At 46.2% G+C, this 16,252-nt stretch overlaps 1 long non-coding RNA gene across 1 annotated transcript in view; it reads left to right on the top strand.

Annotated features, from left to right (window-relative positions):
• The window catches only part of LOC131824313 (uncharacterized), a 52,817-nt gene that overhangs the window by 11,841 nt on the left and 24,724 nt on the right, over positions 1 to 16,252 (top strand). The window contains exons 2-3 of the long non-coding RNA XR_009350824.1: positions 9,336 to 9,543; positions 10,539 to 10,633. This is a non-coding gene — a long non-coding RNA (uncharacterized LOC131824313). The remainder of the gene's footprint in view (positions 1 to 9,335; positions 9,544 to 10,538; positions 10,634 to 16,252) is intronic.

Raw genomic sequence — 16,252 nt, 5'->3', positions numbered from 1 at the left:
TTCTTTACCATAGTGAGTATTCCTTCTCCCCATTTCTTTTCAAGCCACAAAAACCTGCTTGGATATCAGAACGGAATCTAGATGTATTGAGCAGGTAAAGTTGGGAAAGACCTGCTTTTCAGCTCCTCGTCTGTCCCTGCTCCATTTAATGAGTCCTGTGCTCTGCAGGCCCCCTTCTATAGGCCTGGACCCCTTCCCATTTGGAGGTTTGAAGAGTCTGTGGCTCTGGCAATTAGCCAACTCAGTTTTCTGTCCCCGCTCCGGAGACCTCTCAGTGTAAGCCCCCGCTTCTCCCTGTCATCTTCCTATCCTGCACAGCTGGATGGCAGAATAATGACTTTATTAAGCGCATCCTGCACTTAATTCCCCAAGGATGTCAGTCCATTAAGAAAGACTAAATCTGCCACCAGCAGCCACACAGCTGGTTTAGTCTCATCTGTCCAAACCTGGTTGGGGGTCCAGGAAGATGCCCATGAGTTGCTCTTCAGGACCGCCTGATTCTGTGGGCTTGGAGCTGACCCTGGAGCGAGGCCACCATCTTCCCATCACCTGAGTGAGCTATGTATGTTCTGCCTTCCTGTGTGGAGTAGGCCCCACCTCTGAGACTGGTGGGGTCTGGGATCTGGGCATCAGTCAGCATTCAGAAGTCTGGGAGGGGTCTAGGATAGGAACTTAGGTAGGTCACACATGCCTGAGTACTGTCAGGAAGGGCAAAGGCAAATTTACAGAGTCAAGGAGAAAGGAGGTTCTTAGAGGAGTGCAGGAGGCCTAGCCCTTAGGAAATGAATCAGCAGATCAGTTCATGGAAGACACTTCCTGGAGGGTACCTGCTGCCTTGAATGGGAGCAAGGTTATAGAAGTCTGAGCACCTGTTGTTTCTCTGTTTTTCCTTAACCTTTTCAAATTTGAAATGGGAATAGTGATTCTTCACCTTGATGAAGTCCAAAGTCAGAGAGGGGTTGTACCCTGCACATAGGAAGCAAGTACAGGTGAGATGCTGGAATGAATGGCCTTGTTTTCCAAGGTGACTTGACTATCCACACTGACTGTTCTGGCTAGGGGTCCTGTGTCAGACAGGACTCCTCTGGCTGCAAGGAAAGAAATCTGACTTGGCTTAAGCAAAGGGCAGATGTGATTGGCACATATAGCTGGAAAATATTGAGAAATCTGGTCAGGTGTGTTTGGTCCAGGCTGGCTCCTGTAGAAATGAGTCTCTCCATATTCTTCCTTTGTCCTTCCCTCTGTGTAGCTTTGTTCTCAAATAGGCTCACATCACTTTGAGTCCTGATGGCCACGGCTTCCATTCTACTGACTTACCAAACCCAGAGAAAAGCGTTCCCACCCACCGCCCCACCACCTAGTCCCAGCCTCTCATTGGTCTACACTGGGTTCTGTGTTCATCACTGAACCAGGTGCGTGGGTCTGAAAGTTCAGCCCTAGACCATGTACCTCTCCTTGGAGACAGAGTGGGACGGGGCTGGGGAAGGATCTCCCCTTCCTTCATACTACATGAAATGAAACCAGGGGGATGATTTCCCCAAAGAGCTCAGGGTGCTGTTACCAGCCGGATGCTGGGGAGGCAAAACCATCAGGTGCTGTATCTGTCTGCTTGTGCTGTCCTAACAAATTCCACAGCGTGCGGGCTTCGACTACAGACATGGATTTCCTCAACATTCTGGAGGCTGGGAGTCCGAGATCACGGTGCTGGCAAATTTGTTTTCTGGTGAGGACTCTCTTCCTGGCTTACAGAAGTCCACCTTCGAATTCTGTCCTCACCTGGAGGAGAGAATGAGCAAACTCTGTGGTGTCACTTCTTATGAGGATACTAACCCCTTCATGGGGTCCCGACTCTCATGCCTCATCAATCCTAATTACCTCCAAAAGACCCCATCTCCAAATACCATCAAATTGGAGGCTGGGGCTTCACATATAAATTTAGGGGGCACCAATCAGTCTCTAAGAGGGACCCACAGAATGGCATTACCGGGTCCCACCGTTTGGGCCACACCCAGTGACAGCTTTGCATCCTTCTTGTTGGTAGCCTGACTCTTGGCTTTGCTTGGGGGTCCCTGCCGGCCAGACCTCACTCCACCCTGAGCCGCTGTTCTCAAGGGCAGCTCCCAGCCTCAGAATTCTCGCATCACACCCTCACCCCTGTCCCATCTAGACCCCAAAGCAGACCCTCAGCTGAGTCAGTCTGCTGTTTCGTGTTCAGATCTTGGCTAATCCATTGGTTTATACATTCCTTTATTCCCCTGCTTATCCATCCATTCATCCAACACCTATTCACTGAGTAACTAAGATGAGTAAGACCCCGTCCTAGGAAATGCAGAAGTTTAGACAAATTGGTCTCCCATGGCCCCAAATCAAAGGGACCCCCTTCTCCTTGCCAGGCCCTAAATTAATTCATTTAAAAATAGCTTTATTGAAGTATAATTGCCATACAAGAACTGTGCATAATTAAAGTGTACAATTTGATTAGTTTTGACATAATATGTATCTGTGAAACTATCACCCCTATCAGGATAATAAGCATATCCGTCACCCTCAAAGTTTCTATGTGCCCCTTTATTATTTCGTCATCCTTCCCTTTGACCCTGCCCCCACCCACAGGCAACCACTGATCGGCTTTGGGCCACTATAGATTTGCTTGAGTTGCCTAACGTTTTATAGAACTCTAACAAGACAGCACGAGCTCTGTTTTGTCTGGTGCTTCCCCTTAGCATGGCTGTTTTGACGTTGACCCATGTTGCCCCTTACACTGACAGCTCGCGCCTCTGCTTGCTGAGTGGTGTTCCATTGTACCACAGTTTGCTTACCCATTCACCTCTGGAGGGATTCTGGATTTGCTGGGAATACTCATATGCTGGTCAGGATGGTGAAGGGATAGGATGGAAACCTGACAGCTTTATGACTGGTGGCTGCAGAGCTGTGGATCCCGACACACAGAAGCCCCTAGGGTTGGGTGTTTGGAAAACGTGAGAATGTGCTCATCCTTGACCAGTGTTTTCTACACGGTGTTCTGTAAGAAACAGGTTTGATGTTAAAAGGCTTGGAAAATCCTCCCCATTCTTGGAGATTCATCATCTTAATTAGCTTGTTAAAGGCTCTGAGAAGTCCTGCAGTAAGGAAAATCTGGTGTCTGATGAGCTAATTTGGCCATACAACCTCTTGCCCTCTTTTGTCCTAGGGATGACTATAGATCGCTTGTGGAGGCAGTTGGATGAGCATGGCTCTGGGCCAAGGGACATGTCCACTCTCAGATGTGTCACCCCAGTGTGTGAATGCTTCACCTATCTGGTCTCATATGCATTCACAGTTGACTTAAAATGTTTTAAATTATAGGTATTGCTTGCACATAGAAAATCATCGAGAATAAAACAACAAACACTGGTAAACAATATGATTTATCAGCATTCTGCTTCAGTTTGTGAGTCTGTGTCCATGTGTGTGTGAATTCAAGGAGTAAAAACCTCACCAATATAGATAAATCTTCCAGAGTGTCTCTTCCACATCCTAGTACCTCATTCTCCTTCTTAGCAGAAACTACTATTCTGAATTTGGTGTTTCTCCTTTCCTTTTACTGCATATGTTCTTATACCTTTAAATAATCTATAGGATTGTCTTACACGTTTTGAAATTTCATAAATGATAATAGACTATACGTATAATTCTGCATCTCTTTTTCTTTTGCTAAACATGTGTTTTAGATTTAACTGTGTTCCCTTAATTTTAAGTGTTGCGTGGTGTCCCAATGGATGAATAGACCACAGTCCCTGCTCATTATCTGGTTGGCAGATAAACATTGCCAGGATGCTCCTCATTTTTCTCATACTAAACAAAGCTGCAGTGAAAATTTTTGTCCTTGTCTTCTTGTTCCGTTTTGAGAATTAGGGATGAATTGCTGGATCATGCGGTTGGGTCAACAGCAGCTCTACCTAGATATTGTCAAAAAGTAGGCACCAGGGGTGCCTGGGTGGCTCAGTGGGTTGATCCTCTGCCTCCAGCTCGGGTCATGATCTCAGGGTCCTGGGGTCGAGCCCCACATGGGGCTCTCTGCTCGGCGGGGGGCCTGCTTCCTCCTCTCTGCCTACTTGTGATCTCTATCTGTCGAATGAATAAATAAAATCTTAAAAAAAAATAGGCACCGTAAGAGAGTTCCATTTTCTCTCTATTATCACCAAAAACTGATGTTTCTATTCATTCATTTTAATGGGGGGGGTATGACCCTCAGGCCTAGACCCACAGGGGCCTTTATCCCAACTCTACTCCCACTTAGTGAATGATTTGGAAGAGAGTCTGCAGCACTGCCCAGAGAAGTAGAGGGACAGGCCTCTCACTCCCACAGAGGGAGGTTCTGGAACATTAAGGAGGTGACTCTCCATGTTATTCTAGGAGAGCATCAGTCTCAGGCAGGGTCACCTAGTAAACCCCTGCAGGACTTGTGAGGCCCCAAGTCTGGAAGTCTAAGTTCCGACCTGACCTCAACAGTCCCGTTACTGGAGTCTGGGTGCTGGATTCATGATGCAAAGATTTGTTAAGATCCTAGCACCATCACCTGTCTTATCCCTTCACTCAAAGAAGCCCCAGTCGCACACTCAAAGATCTGCATGTGGGATCAATCAGTTGATCTTACTTATATGCCACAGATCTTTGACTTTGAAGCTTACGCATCCCGCAGATCTATTCTAACATCTGGTCTAGGTTTACATAGAAGACAGTCCTGTCTGGGAATTTCAGACTTTTAAATGGCAAAATAATGTCTGGTCTGTAATAGGTGCTCAGTAAGTATGAGCGGAATGAAATGAAATTCTATTTACTTTACAACTCCTTGGTTGCTGCTGACGCGGAGCATCTTTCCATATGTTAACAGTCCACCCCACTTCCCTTGCCTGTGAAATACTCCATTCTATCTTTTGCCCATTCTTTTTTCTTCCTCTAGGTTGTTTGGCATTTTTTTTTCTGATTTGTAGCAATTCTTTACATATTCTGAATAATAATCTTTTGTCAGTTCTGTGCATAGCCAATATCTTTCCCAGTTTGCAGCTTGTTTTTTATTTTGTTTATTGTGTCTTTTGTCTTACAGCAGGCTTTAAATTTTAATGTATGCAAAGTTCTCAATCTTTCCCTTTGTAGTTTGTGATTTTGTGTCTTATTCAATAAATCTTTCCCCACCAGAAGTTGTATTTTTTCTATTTTTAATAAGTCTTATAGTTTTAGTCACCATTTAATTCTGTAATGTAGCTGTCTTTTTTTTTTATATCTATTGTATGATTTGAATTAAGGATTAACTTTTTTTTTTTTTTGGAGGGACAACTCTTTCTGTTTTTTGTCACCTTCCTCACTGTCCCGCAGTGCTGGTTCTTTCCTTCTGTTTCTGAGTCTGTATCTTGGGGGGGAGGGTCCCCTTCCCTGTCCCTTTGCTGTATTTCTCTCTTATTGTGTCAACATCACAGTTTTAGTTACTAAAGCCTTGTGGTTGATCTTAATAACTATCTTGATGGGTTCTCCCACCTTCTTGCTCAGGAGTGTCTTAGCTACTCTCAGTCCTTTCCTCATCCACATAAATTTTCGGATTACTTTGTCATGTTCTATAAAATTTTCTATTGGGATTTGAGATGAAATTTATAGATCAATTTGGGAGAGTTGTCATTTTTATGATACTGAGTCTTCTCACCCACGTACATATCTATCTCATTTACTTTGGCCTTTTTTTAATGTTTTTCAATAAAGTTTTATAATTTTCTCCACAAAGATTCTGCACATCTCTTTTTTAGGTTTCTTTTGAATCCTATAAATGTATTGTTATAGTTATTGGTGTCTTTTTAAAATTAAAATTTCTGATTGCTAGTTGCTGTGGTCTAGAGATGCATTTTGTCTTTGTATTTTGACCTTGTATCCAGCAATTTTGCTCAAATCTTTGTTAGTAGCAGTAGGCTGTTTGTAGGTTCTATAGGACTTTCAGTGTAGATGATCTTATAATTTGTGCATGGTAAATTTTTTGCTTTTTCCTTTTCAATCGTTATACACTGCATTTCTTTTTCTTGTCTTACTGCACAAGCAAGGACTTTTAGTAAAATGTTGAAGAGATGTGATGGTAGGTGTCCTTGTCACATTCCTGACTTTTATTGGATGCTTTTAATATTTTATCATTTCATAAATGTATGGTGGGTTTACTTTGTATCATACTTAGGACTTCCATTTTATTCTTGTTTTGTTAAGCATCTTTGTTGTGAATGGACATTAATTCCACATATATTCAGATAATCTTACGGTTTTTCCTTTAGTCAATTGAGAATAAATATGTCCGTAGTTTTTTCTAATGCAAACATTCTTACATTGCTGGAAGAGAGTTACTTGGGTTACATACTTGGAAAAAATATCTGAAAGTGACTCAGCCTTTATGAAGGTTTTTCATTTTTTATTTTTGCTTGTTTTTGTTTTTCCCTCTGTGAAAATAAAAGAAGACCAAGCAAAACGAGAAAAAGCAAAAGTTATTTATTCAGAGCTTCTTATATTAGAGGAGTCAGCCACCACCATTTGTGTTTTGGAAGAGACTCAAAGGCGGGTAGAGGAGCAAGCAAGCTTTCTAGTGGAAAAAGGGAGGCCTTCAGGCGTGCCCTGATGGAGGTTGCTGGCTAAATGGAGGGAGCTAAATGGAGGGAGGCATCCTTGTGATTGGTTAGGGGAGCTTTTTGACTTTCTTTGGTTGGTCCTAAGTTGGAAGTGGGGACAAAATTAGAGAAATTGTCTGTTATTCGTCAAGTCCTACCCATTTGGGGTTGATTGTTACAAGAGTTACTGTTACTGTTTAGCTTCCTGGACTGTTTGCTAGAGATTTTGGTCTGACTTCCACAAATCCAACTTGTTGAGATTTTTAGAGAGGAGTCTGTCCCCCTGGGCTGGTGTCAGCTTTCTGGGCTGGGTGCTACAGGTTGGGGGGCTGACTTCCATATATACAGCTGGCCACTGTCTGCTTTTATCTTCAGTGTCCTACTTTGAAGGGTCTCGGTGTCAACCCCACAGTCCCACTCCTATTCTTGCTGAACAAGAATCGGAATTTGGGTCTCTGCTCCCCTGATGCCAGATCGCCCCTCACGCCCCCGAGCCTCCCCACTGACATAGTTTCTGTGTCGGCTCCTTCTCCTCCTTTGCTTGGTGTGCCGGCTTTCAGTTACCTCGCTCTTGTCCCCTTTTCTTTCTCTTCCTTTTGGCTTTAAAGGAATATTTGTTATATTTTATCTACTGCTTCTGTGTGTTTGCAGCAGGGGGATTTTTAGGTTTTACTGTCTGCCAAGTGGCTGGTACCAGAAGTCTCCAAGCCACTTTTAAAGTGGGAAGTGCTTTCATTCAATTTTTCACTCAAAAACATTCATTAGCTGTGTCTTGCCGAGGGCTCAAGCTGGCAGCCCCAAGCAGGATCTGGCCCTCAGTCATGTTTTTGTTCAAAATGAAACTGCAAATGGTTTGTTAAAGCCCTGATGTAAATGCTTTATAGAGAGCGTATCCTTGATGTTCACCAAATATTTAGAATTTGTGGTAGATTGCTTACAAAAATATCCAGAATTGGGACGCCTGGGTGGCTCAGTTGGTTGGACGACTGCCTTCGGCTCAGGTCATGATCCCGGAGTCCCGGGATCGGGTCCCGCATCGGGCTCCCAGCTCCATGGGGAGTCTGCTTCTCCCTCTGACCTTCTCCTCGCTCATGCTCTCTCTCACTGTCTCTCTCTCAAATAAATAAATAAAATCTTAAAAAAAAAAAATTAAAAAAAAAATATCCAGAATTATTCCCTTCTCTAGACCCTTGCATCTTTGGGGTGTGATGCAAGGTGGAATGAGTCCCTTTCTCCACTCTGGACTCTGGGTTGGCCTGGAACCTGCCGGTAGGATGTGGCAGAAGTAACAGTGTTCTCGTTACTTCCCATCCTGGGTCTCCGGAGGCCCTGTATGTTTGCACTGTGGCTCTTGGAGCTGCCCAGCTGCCATGTGACCAAACCCAGGATCCCCAGCTGAAGGACGAGACACAGGTGGAGCTGAAGCCATCCTCAGTCCAGTTGCTTGGGCCAGTGTCCTGGTTACTGCAGGTGAATGAACCAGCCCAGCTTTGGCCCCCCGAGCCCAGACTAGGCCAAAGAACCATAGGCCAAGCCCGGCCCAAATTGCTGACCCACAAAATCACGAGCTAAATAAATGGCGGGTGCTTTAAGCCACTCATCTTTGGGTGGCTTATTGTGTGGCAAAACCTTGCTGACCCAGGACACTTGCCTACCTACTGTGTCTGTGTTTACCGTCTGTGGCCTCTTGTGTCCCACCCAGTTCTTGTGCTGGGTCCTGAGTGCCCAGGTTGAGGTGAGGGAAAGGAAGCACCTGGATCAAGTGAGACACTGGCACCTGTATGCCAGGTCGGTTCTGAGTGGCACGGTGGCATTGCTGTGGGTGTTTGGACCTGCAATGCAAAAAGTGAAAAAGTCTCCTTTAAGTCCTGGGATTGGATGGAGAATGGGAGAGGGAGTGTTTGAAAAGAAGAGAAAAGAAGGAGGACCCTTAGTTCAAGTTGGAGGAATAGGGGGTGGGGAATTGGCCAAGAGAGTGGGGGTAGGGGACAGGTGTGAGATTAGGACCAGGTTCTGGCCATAGGTCTGAGCAAGCATGCTGTGTGATTTAAGAAGTCCTATCTGCTCTCTGAGCCTAACTTTTCTCACCTAACAACAAAGGGAGGTGGGATGAGATGCTGGTCTCCATGCCCCCACAAAGCCCAGGAAGTGCAATGGCTAGAGGGGCACCTGCTGGCCTGGGGGTTCTGTGTTCTAAGGCTGCCCAGCTCAGGTCTGATGTGACCTTTATTGGTTGAGAACCCAGGAACACTTTCCTCCTTCTTCCCTTCTTCTCTGCTGGCCTTTTTCCTTCTCCACTGTGACCTGGTTCTGAGAAACTTGTTCCCCAGTGGCTGAGAGCCAATCCCTGTGTGGACCCCCTGCATAGAAATCCCCAACCAAAGCTTTGGCTGGTGGGGACCTAAGCATCTCTACCTTCTTATAAATGATCTGGGGAGACTGAAGCACCAGCAGGGCCCCATGGACACGTTTGGATAGTCTGGAGTTTCAAGCTTCAGGATCCTGGTCCATTCCATGGTGTTGCACTATGGAACATTATTAATCAGATGTATTTGGTGAAAAGCAACAGATATCCAACTTGAAACTTCTTAAGAAGAAAGAATTATTTTATATCAGTCTGGGTTACTTAAAGTCCAAGGGTAGATCTTGTCAGGCTTCAAAGATGTTCCGCAAAGATGTTCTGATGTATAAAAGATGTTGGTCATCTGTCTCCTTCCACAGCTCAGCCCTGCTCATCCTCTCCTGGTTCATGGCCAAGTTGACTGTTGGCCATTCTAGACTCACAACAGAGCAGGAGGAGAACTTCTCCTACCCAACTAATTGGGAGACATTCCTAGAAATGAGTCTGGGTCTTGTACCGATCCTTGAACCAGCTACTGACCAGGAGAGCCGAAGGAGCTGAGGTTTAGCTGCACCTGGACCACTGGCTGTGAGTGGGAAAGGGGGTACTTCAAGGGGAGTTGCTGCTGGGGAAGGAGGAAGGATGCTGGGCAGATAGAAATGACAGGTGTTCTCTCCTGGAGGGGGGGGGGGGCTCCTGGATGTCCTGGTTTGGCCCCGTGTTATGTACATCCTGGTTGAGTAGGAAGGGAGGAAGGATAGGGTGCTGTATGTAGTTAAGCAGATACATCAAGAGAAGAACACTCTGTTGAATGTTGAAGAGGGTTTCCTGAATGGGGAAAAGGGCTATCCAGAAAGTGGGGAACCAGGCTGTTTGTTTGACTGCACCGCTTGCTTCCAATGTGTCTCAACAAATTTGCCTCCTTGAGGAATCTCTGAAAAGCATACAGCTGATCTCCTGTTTAACTTCGCTAGTGGCCACCCATCACCGCCTGCCTCAGGGTCAAAGTCAAGCTCTAGGTGATCTGGTCCGGCCCCACCTTTGGCTGCATTGCTTATTAACCCCTTCCACGAGTGTTTTCACCCTGCCATCCATGACTCCATACCAAGTCCTTGTTCCCCTGCCTGGAGAAGAGCAAGGACCTTGCAGTCAAACCCAGCCAGTTCCCACTGTTGCCTAACCACCATGCTACGCCTGCACAGAGCAAGTTGTAAGCATGGCGCGTCCTACGTACCACTGACTTAATGTGCATCAACCTTTGACTGTTGCATCAACCCTTTGAAGTTTGCTTTCTACAGCCCCATTTCACAGATGAGAAGCTGAGTGAAATGCCAGGGGTCACATGACCAGCCAGAAGCAGAGCTGAGAAGCAGACCCAGGCAGCCTGGGCCCAGGGTCCCTGCCCAGAGGGCGTTACTGTAACCAGTCCATGTGCTCATGACAGCCCAGGACTCGGTACCTTGGGCAACCAGGGAGGTTGTCCACCTCCCTGAGCCTCGGTGATGAGCTATAGTGGACCGAGGTCACCCCTTAGCCCCACCCACAGTGATGTGGCGCCTACTGTATGCTGGCTTCTGTTCCAGGTGCAGGAGTGAGCAGTGAGCAAGATAAGATGGCCCTGCCCATAGGGAGCCAACAGCGTGGACCGGCAACCAAGTGAACAAGAAGACTTCTGGAAGTGAGTGCTGGGAAGCAAATTAGTGGAGGCACCAGGGAGCAGGAAGGAGGAGCACCAGGTGGGCTGGGCTGGGAAGCCCTTGGAGGCTGCCAACTGGGAAGCAGAGGAGCATCCAGGAGGGCATGGGGAGGGGGTTCCTGGCAGTACTGTGTGCGAGGCCACTGCAGCTGGAGTGTGGGGGCATGGGGCAGGTCAGATGGAAGCCAGACCACCTGGGAAGGTTAGAGAGTGTGCAGGGTCCTTAGAAAGATCACTCATGGGCTTTGTTTGCACAGGCGCTGTGACTGGGGCACTTCTTTTCCCTTCTTGGTTCTTGGTTTCTGTGCATATTCAGCAGGGTCTGGCCCTCATCCTGTGAGGCTCTCACCTGCAGTGGAGATGAGGGTCAGGGCTGAGCCTCTAGTCTCCACTTAGTCCCCCTGCTACCAGGGCTTCTGGAAGGTTGCCTGGCCTCCTTCCTTGTCCCCTCCCCCAAGAGGTGGAGCCCCACAGACGCCCCTCCCATTGCACACGGTGGGCGCAGGGTGCTGGGGCTGCACAAGCTGCCAGGCGCTGGAGGATCTTTCCTCTCCTTGACCCAGGAAACCAGCGGTGGGGACATACACCCCTGGGGCCACACTAGCCAAAGCTGCAGCCCTGTCTGGTTGTTGTTGAGGAGCCCAGAAAAGGTCCAATTGTTTGCTTTCAGCAGGAAGAACAGCAAACCCAGAGCTCTCTGCAGATTGTTCAGTGACAGAAGAAATATGCTCTGTTCCCTTGATATGGCCAATCTCGACTGAAAGATATGGGTTATGGGGAAGATGAGCAAGGAGAGGGGGTGGACAGAGGGAAGCTGGAGACCAGGAGATGCTCAGACGCACCAAACGTGCCTGGAAAATTCCTCTGTGTTTAAAAACAATACCTGAATCCCACTCACCGTGCCAAATCAAGCAGCAGAGAAGTTTTAGAATAAAAGATGAAAGTCCTCTTATCCCTCCCTCTGCTGGTTTGTATTCCTCTCCCTGGCTTGATCATTTTTTTAAATATCTGTTTTTGTCCTGACCTTTTTTTAAATGCACATATATATACATATATAATTGTAGTTCAAAAAATAAATGGGATCGCATTATTATTCTCTAATTTGATATTTTTTCAATTGACAATATGCTTCTGAGATCTTTCTAAATCTCAATGTATCTTTCTCACATTCTTTTTAAGAATATGTTATAATTTTCTAACAATCCCCTAACCAATTCTTTCTTTGGAATAAAAGACTGTGTGTGTGCGTCTGCACGTTGTGTGCAAGTGAGTGCATGTGTGTGTGTGTGTGTGCACGTGCGCACACGTGTGTGTGTGTGTGTTTATATGTACATGCTCAGTATCCCCTCTTCTCTTCTGCTCAAACAGGAACCCTTCCTTGGGAGCCACCCCCACTCCTTCCCATGAGGTTCTGTGGGACCATGGCCCTGGCCTCAGAGGTGGGGGCCTGGCTCGGACATGATCCCACTTCCCTGTGGGGTCCAGGAGTGTCTCGGGCTCAAGCTGGGCCAATCTGAGTCCCTCTGAATGCAGAAGCAGCTCCACTTAGGGGAGCTAAGTGGGCAAAGAGCATGCGCTGTGCTTCTTGGGGTCGGGATCTGGTTGTGCTCCAGGCCAGCTCCTCTGTGCTCTTGCAGATATGCACTCCCCTTCCTCCGTCAGCTGGCTAGGAATGGGTTTCTGCATTGATTAAGTGCCTACTGTGTAGGTGGTACTATTTTAGGGTAGACGTGACTACCCTAAAGTTTCATGGAACTTACCTTCTGTCAGAGGTAGAGAAAGCAGTCTTAAAGTCAGCAAATGGGCCATCAAGTCACCTCCAGGTTAACGGATGTGGCTTCCTGGGATGAGGTCCCCAGTGAGGGTCCTGCTGTGGGGACCAAAGAGCTGTTGGGCCTGGAGAATGGGAGCGACGGCCACAAGAATTCTGCAACTGGCTGGCTGCCCCTGGCTGCTCTGGGAGGCTTATGGAAGGAAAGCGACGAGATCAGGGCTTTAACATCTCAGCTCAAGACACAGTCAAAGAATTAGAGAGCTTTAACAACATCCCTAGAACAATCTCTTTTCCTTTGTAGCCGAAGGGCTGAGATAGCTGAACATCAGACTCCAAATTTGATCACGGGGTTGCAGAGTCACAGCGTAAACTGAATTAACAGCTGTGACAGATCTGTTACATAAATGTTGAAGCACTGGTTGGGAAGGAGAGAAACACTGAGAATTGGAATGGGGGGATCTTAACGAACTCAGAAGAGCCCCAAAATAGCCACTTCTCCTTGTCTAAACAGACGCATCCTTCCCTTCTTGGAAAACCTACAACAACCTCCCATGAACCAATCTCCTTGCAAGAGGGTGCTTGTTCTCCCCAAGTATTATCCTGTGCTGCTTGCTATCCTCAGAACCCAGTAGGCTCCACGAAACAAGTCCAGAATTTGACCCGGGAGAAGATAAATTATGACTTCATGGAAATTTTCCAAATGACCACATAATAGACAAAGAAGAAACTTGGCCACAGGTTACAGATACTTCTGCATGCTAGTTGGCAGGCTTCAGCTCTGCACAGAACCCGTGTGTCCATTCAAACTGGCTGGAGGGAAGGCCAGAGGTATGACTGTATATTTATTCACGAGCCGCAGCTAATGCTTTAGGGAGAACAAGACCTCCGAGGAGATTGCAGGAAGACATACGTTCAAGTCCTGACTCCTGAGTCTGGTGTAGCAGATCGTATGTCTTAGGCTCCAAGCTCCCGGCAGCTGAAACAATGTTGGAATTTATTGTAGGTGGAAAGAAATCTAGGGGTCAAGTTAGCTTCAGGCTGATTAATTCAGCAGTCCAGGGAAGCCACTGAGGATTCAGGTCTTCCCTTTCTCTGCTGTGCCCTCCCCCTGGGTGGATCTTCATGGTCCCAGGTTGATGGCCAGACCCAAGAATGACTCAAGGGGGAAGATACCATTTCACATGTATGTACTCATTAGGAGTGGGAAAGCATTTTCCAGCAGTACCTCTCCTCCCACAGATTTTTCAAGTCTCACTGGTCAGATTAGAGTTGCCAATCCCATCCTAAACCAGTCACTGGCAAGGGAATGGGACTCTGTGATTGGGCTAGATTATTCATGGGGTGGAATAGATGGGGGAATCAGCCACCTAAACTTGGTGCCTTGCAAGGACCCCCACAGATCTCTCTGACAGCAACCTCTACTGTGCTCCCTCCCCCTCTCGCAAAGGGTTTTCTTCTACCTGGGGCAGCCTCCCCCAAATACCCCACATGCCTGGAAAATTCTACTTATCCTTCAAGCATCACTTCCTTCAGGAGTCCTCTAGCCACCTTTGCAACTAGAGGCTTCCTTTATTTTCTCACAGCTTGTCCTTATAGGGATCATTTACTATTTTAGGGCCTATTGTGTGTCTGGGTCTGTGTTCAGGGCTGTATTTATATCACTGAATGCTCAGGACAATCCATTAGCCCATTTGCTTGTGTGTGTCTATCTATCCATCCATCAACTGTCTGTCTGTTTCTCTGTCTGCCCATCCATCTGCCTATCCATTTAGCCCCTCACTCATTCACTTGTCTGTTCATCCACCCACCTATCCATCTGTCCATCCATCCACTCATTTGCCTGTCCACTCACCATCCACCCATTCTTCCCTTTGTGTATCTATCCATTGTTCCATCTATCCAACCACCTGTATGTCCATTCATCTAGCCACCCAATCAACAAATATGTATGGAATGCCTAAGTGGCTGTTGCGGTGCTAGGCACTAGGAATAAAATGATGAGCGAAAACTAGGTTTGGCCACAGCTACATTCAGAAGTCACTTTCTCTCATCCCATACACAGCCTGGAGGAAGGAACAAGCCATGGCTCAGAACCAAAGATGAACAACCCAGTGCTATGGTCTCAGTTCCAGGATGGCTTTGGGGTTAGAGGAAATAATTTCTGAATGGCAAAGCAGATAGAATTAATGCGTACTAGCTATGGCTAAGTTGTAGACATTTCAGAATTACTCTGAGAATCACGCTGTGTTGGGACAAGAGTTACATTATTTTGTATTCTTGCCTTCTATCCCAGTCTACCCCCCAAAGAGCAGAGGTCTCCCTTGCCCTGTTCCTCCGTCCCTGTCACCCTTAAATGATTAGAGATGCACAACTCACCAGAAATGATTTTTTGAGTGTGACACCCGAACGTATATACATTTATGCACAAATTATAAACATATCCTAAAGTCAATCCATATTATAAATATTAGCAGAGCTTCGTTTCTTGCCTGCTCATTGAGTCATATATCTCCAGATGTTTTATTTGTCACACACAGCTGGTGCCTCCTGCCCTCCAGTAAAAAGAAAAGAAAAGAAGAAAGTATTGTCTTTCCTTCCCTGCTCTGTCTGTGTGGTGAAGGATCTAGAGCATGAACAGAAGCGAGTAGAGCCAGAGATACTGGGGAAAGTGGGCCACTTTGGCAGAGAGCTGGGGAGGGATGGGATGAGACCCAGTGTGCCCCTGGGAGGGTATGGGGGAGCTGGCTTTGCAGTCCACGTGGGGTAAAAGGGGTGGTGATTCTGAGAAGTGTCCCTGGGTTATGAACCTTTGAAGCCTATTTGTGGATGGAGGCCAAGTTTGGGCAGACTTTTTAGATGCCTTTAGCTTCTGAGCTTTTCTGTATGTGACTTTCTTGAAAGATTTGAGGCAAGGTGGAGAGGCATGTTTTGTCTTTTGAGAGCTAAAAGAAGAAATAATGGTATAAAGCAAGTGTCTCAACCTCAGCACCACTGACATTTGGGGCTGGATCATTCCTTGCTGTAGGGACCGTCCTGTGCATTGCAGGATGTTTAGCTGCAATCCTGACCTTTCTCACTGAGTGCCACTAGCGTTCCCATCCCCCAGTATGAAAACCAGATATGTCCCAGGCACTGCCACCAGTCCTGGGGGACGCTATCCTCCTAGGTCAGAACTGCTGGCTCGATGAAACAAGTATAAGGACAGGCTATTTCCTTGGGATGAAAATCTTAGAATTATGGGATGTGAGAGTATAAACATTTTCTTAAAAATAAGTGTAATTTCTAAAAACGAAATTAATACGTTGTAGCAGCAGAAAACTTACAAAATGCAGAAATCCACAAAGCCCAAAAAGACTCACCCCACTGCACTCACCAGAGATAACTGTTCTTAATATTTCATTTTATAATCTTCTGCCATTTTTCTATGCATATAAATAGACACATTTTCTATTTTTAAACAAAATGAGATTATAGTGCACACACTGTTTTGTAATGTACTATTTTCATTGAGTGATGTATGATGACCATCTTTTCATATCAACGAATATAATTCTGCCACACAAATATTCCCGGCTGTGGACTGTGACTGTGTGATTGTATTATAATTTACCCAATCCCCCATCGCTCCTTAAACATTTATTTTTATTTAGCAATTAATGTATATGTATTGTAGGAAAGTGTTAGATAGAATTTAAATAACAACAATGCAGCAAGTATACATCGCCCGCAATCTCACTAGCCATGAATAATTGGTGTTAATATTTTAGTGTATATCCTTTCTTACTTTCCTTACAAAAATGAGAAAATTGCTGGTACATACAATTTTA

This window comes from Mustela lutreola, chromosome 2, assembly GCF_030435805.1.
Source record: "Mustela lutreola isolate mMusLut2 chromosome 2, mMusLut2.pri, whole genome shotgun sequence".
Lineage (NCBI taxonomy): Eukaryota > Metazoa > Chordata > Mammalia > Carnivora > Mustelidae > Mustela > Mustela lutreola.
The sequence above is the reverse complement of the archived record's forward strand: the minus strand, read 5'-3'. Positions and strand labels throughout refer to the sequence as shown.